At 43.0% G+C, this 10,000-nt stretch overlaps 1 protein-coding gene across 1 annotated transcript in view; it reads right to left on the bottom strand.

Annotated features, from left to right (window-relative positions):
• Window positions 1-10,000, bottom strand: part of LOC135090038 (mucin-2-like) — a 136,719-nt gene that overhangs the window by 61,070 nt on the left and 65,649 nt on the right. Inside the window, exon 4 of the mRNA XM_063986275.1 lies at window positions 5,978-6,017. The gene's annotated coding sequence lies outside the window, so the exon portion shown is untranslated. The remainder of the gene's footprint in view (window positions 1-5,977; window positions 6,018-10,000) is intronic.

The raw sequence follows: 10,000 nt of genomic DNA, 5'->3' as shown, positions 1-10,000 counted from the left end.
TGATCTGAGTAACCAGTAGATTCACTCTCCTTCCAGTGAAAGGGATTAAAGAATGAAGACGGCAATTAACGCCTGCATTAGTGAGACGGACAACAAAGGAGCGGCAGTAAGTAGGAAGTCACGTACTGCGCGTAACTTGAGTAATATGAGTAACCAGTATTTTCCTTCTTTCATTCCTTTCAGTGGCAAGCTTTGGAACTCTGTCTTTCTCTCAGTAACCCCAAGCAATTTTAGTAAACAAAAAGTAAAACAAGAGATATAAAAAAATGGAACTTACTCGATCATTCCCTCATTTCATTGTCATGATGTTTTGTGAATACACTAAACTTAACCTAGACCAATATATCAAGCTTACATTCACTGTGTTTTATCGTTCTCCTTCATTATTAAATCCTCTGCTTTATTAAAAATCTATACTAATACTCAGATTCTATAAGACTATCAGATAAGATGAACTGAGGTTAAAAAATATTAAACACAAAAAAATGAGTATGGAAGATTACATGCCATTACAGCATTATATGTGACTAATAATTTTATTAATCTCAAGAATCTATCAATGCTAATGCTTCGCAAGACGAGTGTCAGATCAGAGGAACTGACGTTAAGACCAAAAATTCTGAACACAGAGTGCGGAAGATAACACATCTTTTGAAAGTTACTGTAACAAACAACTTCATAAACCCCAAGAAGCCACAGAAGCTAAAGAATCTGTCAATACTCAGGTCTTGGGCGGAGACTGCCAGAGGAAATGAGACTAAATAGCTAAACATAACTAAATGGGAGCTGCAAATAACACGCCTTTTCACACAAACCACACAAACCTTATTAACCCCACAGAGCCACAGCAGTCGAAAGACTAAAAGAAAAAGCTATTCTATTTCATGAGAGCAAAGAAAAAAAAAAAAAATGAACCGTAAAAAAACACGCGCTTTCAGAGGCCTAATTAAAATCCCATTTACATAACCCAGCTTCTAAATGACGGAGGGGGACGCACAGTACAGGATGGAGGCGTTTTGGCCGCCACTGAGGGAAAGGTGCGCGGCCGGGAGATCCTCGGAGCTGATAAGACGACGCGCAGCCTTGAACCAGTTCTCAGCGGTTCTCACGCACCTCACGCGCTTCCCGGGCTGCTGTCATCGAGCTCCGTGTTCCCCCAACCAAACGTCTCGCTGCTTTCTCTCGCTCGCTTGCAACAGGCTCCAGTGGGTATTATTTAGCTGTTTTCGTGATTTTCTTGTAGTTTGATAAGTGTTCTGTATCTTTAAAAGGTTGTAATAGAAGTTTTTTTTTCTTTTTTTTTCAAGGGTGTCTTCGTGATTGTAGTGATAGCGTAGTTTCTTTATCTATAACAGGTTCTAGGTAAAGTTATTTATGTCTTCAAGGGTGTCTTCATGATTCTAGTGCATGGCTTAATAAGAGATTTGTAACTTTAACATGGTCTAGTGCATGTTATTTTGGCTTTCAAAGGTGTTTTCGTGATTCTGGTGGTAATTTAGTAAGGATTTCGTATCTTTACCAAGGTGCAAGTGGATGCTATTTAGGTTTTCAAAGGTGTTTTTTTTTTTTTTTTTTATTCTGGTGATACTTTAATAAGAACACTATTTTTAAGAGGCTGCAATAAAAGTTACTTAGATTCTTGGAGGGTGTTTTGTTCATTTTAATGAGTTTATCAAGGATTCTGCAACATTAACGATTAATAAACATTATAAGAACCTAACTAATTAACGTTGCGGCCTTAGAATACAGTCCTGACGAGATCTCGTGGCGCTTAATTACAAGAACAAGAAAATAAAAATGAGGAAAACAAAAAATGCCATTAACATCGAATCGCATATAAATTTCCAAAGGCGGTATTAACATTTCATTACATCTGGAGAGCCTAGGGACAGTATTGAACGCCGCGTCCATTAGTGAAATTAGTCTTGTTCAAATCGATTAGGTCCTTCAGAGTTTTACGTAATGGATTATATAAAAAGGAGCGGGTCTTCGGGGGCAGTGAAATTAACCACGTTACGTCTTCCCCGCTGGGACTCGCTATCCACATTCATATTTAGGGGAAGCGCTGAGGCGAAGGGGAGAGAGAGAGAGAGAGAGAGAGAGAGAGAGAGAGAGAGAGAGAGAGAGAGAGAGAGAGAGAGAGAGAGAGAGAGAGAGAGAGAGAGAGAGAGAGAGAGAGAGAGAGAGAGAGAGAGAGAGAGAGGCGGAAAGGGAAGGGCAAGGCACAGCAGTTTTAAAGGGAGTAGAGGAGTGTGAAGTCGAGTGGCCGGCAAAGGAGTGAGCAGCTCGTTTCAATATTTGATGCTGAAAGCTCGCCCGTGGAGGATGACGAGGACACAGACGAGGATTTAGACAACACGACGCCAAGGACTGGACAAAAGAACGATGAGAACACAATAAAGAGACGCAGACCTGAAACTGTACACCGCCAGGTAAAGGACGGCAATATGACGAGAACGTAACAAAGGAACTTGAAACTGCGCACCGTGATGGAAATGACAAGATACTGACGAGAACACAAACACACACACGGATTTGAAACCGTACACACGTAAAGGACGACAAAATTACGAGAACACAACACAAAGTGAAACTGCACCACAATATGTAGGAGAGTAAAACGAGAGAACAAACACTTGAAGCCGCGTACCGTGATGGAAATGACAAGAGAATGAAGAAGACGCAAACACACAGACAAAGACCTAAATAGGAAGGGCAAGATGACGACAAGAACAAACACTGAGACAGATCTAAATAAGGACTGAAAAATGACAACAAAACAGACACAGGCTTGAAACCGTACAACAATGGAAAAGACAGGAAAAATAGCGACGAAACAAACACACAAACTCATATAAGGACAGAAAAACGACAAGAACACAGAGACTTAAAATCCAAACGCCACAATGAGAAAGAACAGGGAAAAAAGGCCGATAAAGAATGAACAAAGACCAGGGAAGCACAAAAGAAAACCAAGAGAACACACAAACAGGTATTTGACATACTACGTAATACACGCACGCGCCACCGAAGACAAGACAAGACAAGACAAGACGACAAGACACGAGGCGATTTTACGCAGATGAATACACAAGAGAGCAAGCCAAGCGAGAGTTGTTAATTCAGGTGCAGGAACCTAAAAGACCATGTTCTGAAACAATTCTGCGCCACACCTCCGCAACATTCAAAAGCCTTCAGTTGAAGTTACACGGGGTTTTAAGCAAGTTTTTATGGTTCTAGTGACATTAATAAGATTTCTACATTATCAACAGGAGAAACACTCGTGAAAACTCTCCTAATCACCTCTGTGGCCTTTGGAAACAGTCGTGATGTGAGAGCAAAGCGTTTCTGAATGTGGGCCCTTAGTGTCACGGCGTCCTTGAGAACACCACCGGCCACAGCTCCAGGACGTCCCTAAGAGAGGATCTGTGGAAGATTATTGGCGTGGGGAAGGGCATGGCTGTCCCTGCACTGCCTCAGGAGATGTGAATTAGAGGCTCCTGAAGTAAATGCATGTTTGGCTGCTACTGATCTGAGGGAGGTATTGGGTAGTGTAGTGGATGCAATGGTGGAGTAGATTCTTAAGGTGAGTTAAATAAGGTAAAAGTAAGGTGTTCAGAGAGAGAGAGAGAGAGAGAGAGAGAGAGAGAGAGAGAGAGAGAGAGAGAGAGAGAGAGAGAGAGAGAGAGAGAGAGAGAGAGAGAGAGAGAAAAAAATTAGCCTTGTTCAAACCACTTTTACTGAGTTTAGTGGAAGTAACAAGCTACTTCTGGACCACTTCCCATGCATCTAGTAACAGCTTAATTAACAAGGACTGCACCGTCAAAGGCAAACACACCCACGAGAACCAGACCAATCAATCCCCGTGGCTTTTGAGAGAACACCTTCAAAACACGGATTCCGGTGCTGCAGCGACGACACGAGATGGGGAACTGAGGTATCATCCGGTATGGAGGTTTAGAAAGCATAAAACTGGAGGAGGAGAGTGTGCAAGGCTTAGACTAGAGTAGAGAGGCACGAGATGGGAGGGTGGGAGATGATGGAGGGCAGGGGAGGGATGGAAGGGGTGAAAGGGAAAGAGGGAGGCGAGCAGCGCAGCGGAAAAGATCAAGGCAGTACAGATGCCAGCCTTTGTTTGACATCCTGTGCAATACAAAACTCCACGGCCAACACCACCAAGGAAGGAAGCAACAAATGGTAACACGGCAAGAGCAGAAAAATGTGCAGATTCAGTACGAGGGAGAAAAAAATATATATACATACCTGCTACGAAGAAATACACGACCATGACGGTGTAACAAAAAAAAAAAAAAAAAAAAAAAAAAAAAAAAAAATCGTGGTACGCTACACATACACACACACACACACACACACACACACACACACACACACACACACACACACACACACACACACACACACACACACGACAAGACAATAAAAAGTGGCAAAACTCCTCTCCCTTACGACTAAAAGCTAAACAGATATTTATTATTTTTTTTAGGTACGGTTTGAGATAAAAATGAAAAGACAAAAGCAAAAACATGTTATGATATGCACCAATGTATTATGTTTTTATCATTTTTTTTTTTTAGTTTTCTTTCCGTTTGGTTATTTTCTTTTAAACGCAACCGCCTCGATGAAATAAAGAAAACATAGACAACTACGTATGCACACACACACACACACACACACACACACACACACACACACACACACACACACGACCTTCCAGACAACAGACTATTTCCTCTCTCTCTCTCTCTCTCTCTCTCTCTCTCTCTCTCTCTCTCTCTCTCTCTCTCTCTCTCTCTCTCACTGACTCTCCACATCACAAAAGATATCTCGTTTTTTGCTTTAAATACATGACTTTATCTCTCTCTCTCTCTCTCTCTCTCTCTCTCTCTCTCTCTCTCTCTCTCTCTCTCTCTCTCTCTCTCTCTCTCTCTAGGCCACGTGCTAGAGAGCCACGCGTTGCATCTTGATTAATAGTTTGCAAGGTTATTTATACCATCACCCCAACCCCTACTGACTTTCTCCTTTCGATCTCCATTACCTCTTGTTCCCCTTCCCTCCTTCTCTTCTATCCCAAATTTCATTACCACACGTCTTCGTCTCAATAAGGGCGCTCCTCTCCACCTCAACCTCATTCATAACTATTAAGCCCTTCCTGTAACTTCATCACTACGTCAGTTTTCTCAGATATCTTCGTTTCCTTCACTGGGTAAGTGCTAAATAGCGTTGTTTTGTCTTCCTCTGCTGTTATTCATTCCTTTTGCGAGTTTTAAAATGGTTCTAGTCAAGACAGGGATGTAATTTGGTGTCTTTTTTTTTTTATGGTTACTGTAGTGTCTGGTGTCTGTTAAAGGTTGTCATGTGTGTGAGTGTGTGTGTGTGTGTGTGTGTGTGTGTGTGTGTGTGTGTGTGTGTGTGTGTGTGTGTGTGTGTGTGTGTGTGTGTGTGTGTGTGTGTGTGTGTGTGTGTGTGTGTGTGTGTGTGTGTGTGTGTGTGTGTGTGTGTGTGTGTGTGTGTGTGTGTGTGTGTGTGTGGCTTTGCTGGACACACACAAAACCACAGAAAGCCAGGTAATCTAATCTAATCGTCTAAATAAAGTAAAATTACGTAAAACTGAATCAACACACACACACACACACACACACACACACACACACACACACACACTATCTTTTTCCTCGCAAGTAACAGACAGTGAAGTTAAATCGAGGGGAAAGGTGCATGAACAAGTGTGTGTGTGTGTGTGTGTGTGTGTGTGTGTGTGTGTGTGTGTGTGTGTGTGTGTGTGTGTGTGTGTGTGTGTGTGTGTGTGTGTGTGTGTGTGCGCGTAGCGTTGCAACACCTGTCAACACACACGGAGATACACAGGTGTGGTTCGAAGGACACTTGCATAGATGTGAAGGGAAAACTGATCACAAAAAAGTAAATTTAGATAAGTAAATGGATGTACAGACAAACATACCTACATACCTTTTCTTCAATCTGGCGCACCTCGAATACGCCTGGAAGGAAAACAGAGATAGATTAGTATTTTTTACTCTCTCTCTCTCTCTCTCTCTCTCTCTCTCTCTCTCTCTCTCTCTCTCTCTCTCTCTCTCTCTCTCTCTCTCTCTGTGTGTGTGTGTGTGTGTGTGTGTGTGTGTGTGTGTGTGTGTGTGTGTGTGTGTGTGTGTGTGTGTGTGTGTGTGTGTGTGTGTGTGTGTGTGTGTGTGTGTGTGCGCTTGTCGTAAGTCACTATTCTTTCCACAGTCACCCCTGCCCCACCATTAACACTCACCTTACGGACACGAGCGGCCCACGACACCCATAAATCTTCCCACTCATCTCCACAAGCACTCATCCTAATCACACACACACACACACACACACACACACACACACACACACACACACACACACACACACACATATTAGATGTATACGTAATTCACTACCACAGTACACCTGGCGCTTCTCTCTCTCTCTCTCTCTCTCTCTCTCTCTCTCTCTCTCTCTCTCTCTCTCTCTCTCTCTCTCTCTCTCTCTCTCTCTCTTTCTAATGCCATACTCTTATTACTATTATTACCTTCATCAACACAGCACATTTATCAGACAAGAAGAAGAAACAACAACAAGAAGGAGGAGGAGGAGGAGGAGGAGGAGGAGGAGGAGGAGGAGGAGGAGGAGGAGGAGGAGGAGGAGGAGGAGGAGGACAACAGATACACACACGCTAATACTTTTCCATCCAACTTGAATGAGAGAAAAAAATAAATGAATAAATATAATCGCTACTCGGCCTCCTCTGTGCACTCCCTCCCTCCACTCAGCCACTTCATTCCCAACGGTGTTCGTAAAGCATCGTGGATGTCGACAAGGGGACTCAAATATCATATACTCCGCAAATATTTATTATAATTTTTTTTTTCTATTTTGTCGGGTCGAGTTGATTTATTTGGTTTATTATTTATTTATTTATTCATTTACTTTTTTTTTTTTTTTTTGTGTGTGTGTGTGTGTATGTACGTAACTTTCGACACGTGTCCCAGCGATAAATCTTCATGAAAGGAGTGAGTGAGTGAGTGAACAAGTGAGTGAAGGGTTAATGTTTCACCGTATATCTCCATTAGTAGTTTGTAATGTTTGTGTGTGTGTGTGTGTGTGTGTGTGTGTGTGTGTGTGTGTGTGTGTGTGTGTGTGTGTGTGTGTGTGTGTGTGTGTGTGTGTACTGTTCATGCTGCTGCTGCTGTTGCTGCTTATGATGATAATGATGATGATCCTACTACTGCTACTACTATCATTACAAAAGCACAGAAGAGGAGGAGGAGGAGGAGGAGGAGGAGGAGGAGGAGGAGGAGGAGGAGGAGGAGGAGGAGGAGGAGGAGGAGGAGAAAAAGAAGAAATAGAAGACAACCCATCTTCTATCTACCCCCCAACACACACACAAACACACACGCATACATCCACCCTCGCACCCCACACACATCCTTCCCCCCTCCACGCGCATCCTTCCCCCGCACACGAAAAATTCAAACCAATGCACACAACAGCGTCAGATGGTCCTAATAATGAACGTCCCATCTCGCGTCAGGCACCAGCGGACCGGGGGAGAGAGAGAGAGAGAGAGAGAGAGAGAGAGAGAGAGAGAGAGAGAGAGAGAGAGAGAGAGAGAGAGAGAGAGAGAGAGAGAGAGAGAGAGAGAGAGAGAGAGAGAGAGAGAGAGAGAGAGAGAGAGAGAGGAAGGCGTGGACACAGGGAGACAATCAGTCAAGCCTTGCAAGCCCCGAACATTTAGCAACATTCATCACGTTTAGCAGACTCGTTCCTGTCTGACACCATTTATACTCAACGCGAGGTATATTATATGAAACGTCTCTCTCTCTCTCTCTCTCTCTCTCTCTCTCTCTCTCTCTCTCTCTCTCTCTCTCTCTCTCTCTCTCGACGTTTTCTTTTTGTAATGCTTTTTTTGTCTGTTCTTTGTTTTCTGCTCCTGCTTTTGTTCTTGTTTTCATTCTCTTCTCCCTCCCTTCCCTTCTTATTTTTACTGTTTACATTACTATCATCATTTCTCCCTTTCCCTCTTTCTCCACCCATCCTTCCTTTTTCCTCATTATCTTCCTCTATCCATCAGTCAGTGAGTTAGCAAGCATTCCGTCAGCCATCACCACTAATACTATTACTATAACTAATCATGTTTTATCCTTTATTTTCAGTCAAATCCCTTTCTTCCTTCCATTTTCTCATTTCCTCTCCAACCACCACCATCATTACCACCACTACTATGTCTATTATAATTTATCCTTCCTTTCCACTCATCCTCACTTTTTTCCTTCCGTTTTCCTAATGCATTTTCCTCCTCTCTTCGTCAGTAAAAGGGTTATTATTACTTCCTTAACAACTACTACTATTACATCACCATAACTATTATCATCACGTATCCCTTCTCTCCAGTCAATCTCACTCCTTCCTTCCTTCCTTTTTTCACACTTCTCTTCCTCTCCTCATTAATTACTGAGTCAATAAATATTATTCCCTTAAGCATTATTATTACTAATACTATTACCATTTACTCTTCCTTTCCACTTCTCACTCCTTCCGTTTTCCTCACTCCCTCTTTTACTCTCAATCTCTTCGCCAGTTAATGAATCACTAAGCATCCCCCCCTCCCCACCCGCCACCACCACTATCATCTGATGGTTAAAACTGTCCAATTAGCCGCCGCCTCGCCTGGCAGCGGCCGGCGGAGGTCCATCCATCATCCCCCCGATGTTCTGTTCCCCGTCAGGAGGCGAGACCCGCGCCCACACTGATTAATAGCGCGTGTGTGTGTGTGTGTGTGTGTGTGTGTGTGTGTGTGTGTGTGTGTGTGTGTGTGTGTGTGTGTGTGTGTGTGTGTGTGTGTGTGTGTGTGTGTTGCATTTTTGCGTAAGCCTTTCCTATCTCTTTTTTTCTCTCTCTACAAAATTATACAAAAGTGTGTGTGTGTGTGTGTGTGTGTGTGTGTGTGTGTGTGTGTGTGTGTGTGTGTGTGTGTGTGTGTGTGTGTGTGTGTGTGTTACATTTTTCCGCGCACCGATTTTCCATCTTTTCTCTTTCTCTACAAAAGCAAAAGATAAAAATGTGTGTGTGTGTGTGTGTGTGTGTGTGTGTGTGTGTGTGTGTGTGTGTGTGTGTGTGTGTGTGTGTGTGTGTGTGTGTGTGTGTGTGTGTGTGTGTGTTTAATCACATAATGGAAGAAAGAAGAAAGATAAGTCGCTGATGTCAGTAAATCTTAAAAAAAAGGATGAACACATAAAAGGGAGAAAATTTGCAAACTAAAAAAAATATAGAAAAAGATACAGGTAAATGAATGAATAAACAAATAAATAAAGAAATAAAGAAAGAAAGAAAGAAAACATAAATAAATAAGTTACACCTCCTACAGTCATAGAGAGAGAGAGAGAGAGAGAGAGCACTAATATTCACTCACTCAAACGCAGTAACCGTGACTTTACAAAATAAACACCAAAATAATAAACTGTTGAGAAAATTATGCTCGCGTTCACGGAAACACCTTCACGCTTCAGGGAGGTTTAAATGACAAACGTTGCGACACTTATAATCGTCTCCTCTACTTCCTTTCTTCCTTCTTTCCTTCTCTTTCCTCCCTCCCCACCCTCTCCACTTGTCAGAGAGAGAGAGAGAGAGAGAGAGAGAGAGAGAGAGAGAGAGAGAGAGAGAGAGAGAGAGAGAGAGAGAGAGAGAGAGAGAGAGAGAGACGTCTTGGCCAACCAACCAACACTCGCAGATTTATCACCTGGCATCACCTGTAATCAGTGGCTCGTTAAGGCCTCCCACCTGGCCACCACGTGAGGTTCCCCGCTGCTGCTCAATACAAGGAGCCCCGCGCTTAGGTCACACTCTCCCACAGAAAAAGGAGCATCACTTCTGACAGCGAGAGTATTTAACACTTCATCCGTCTCTCTCTCTCTCTCTCTCTCTCTCTCTCTCTCTCTCTCTCTCTCTCTCT

The sequence above is a fragment of the Scylla paramamosain genome, chromosome 3, assembly GCF_035594125.1.
Source record: "Scylla paramamosain isolate STU-SP2022 chromosome 3, ASM3559412v1, whole genome shotgun sequence".
Taxonomy (NCBI): Eukaryota; Metazoa; Arthropoda; class Malacostraca; order Decapoda; family Portunidae; genus Scylla; species Scylla paramamosain.
The sequence above is the reverse complement of the archived record's forward strand: the minus strand, read 5'-3'. Positions and strand labels throughout refer to the sequence as shown.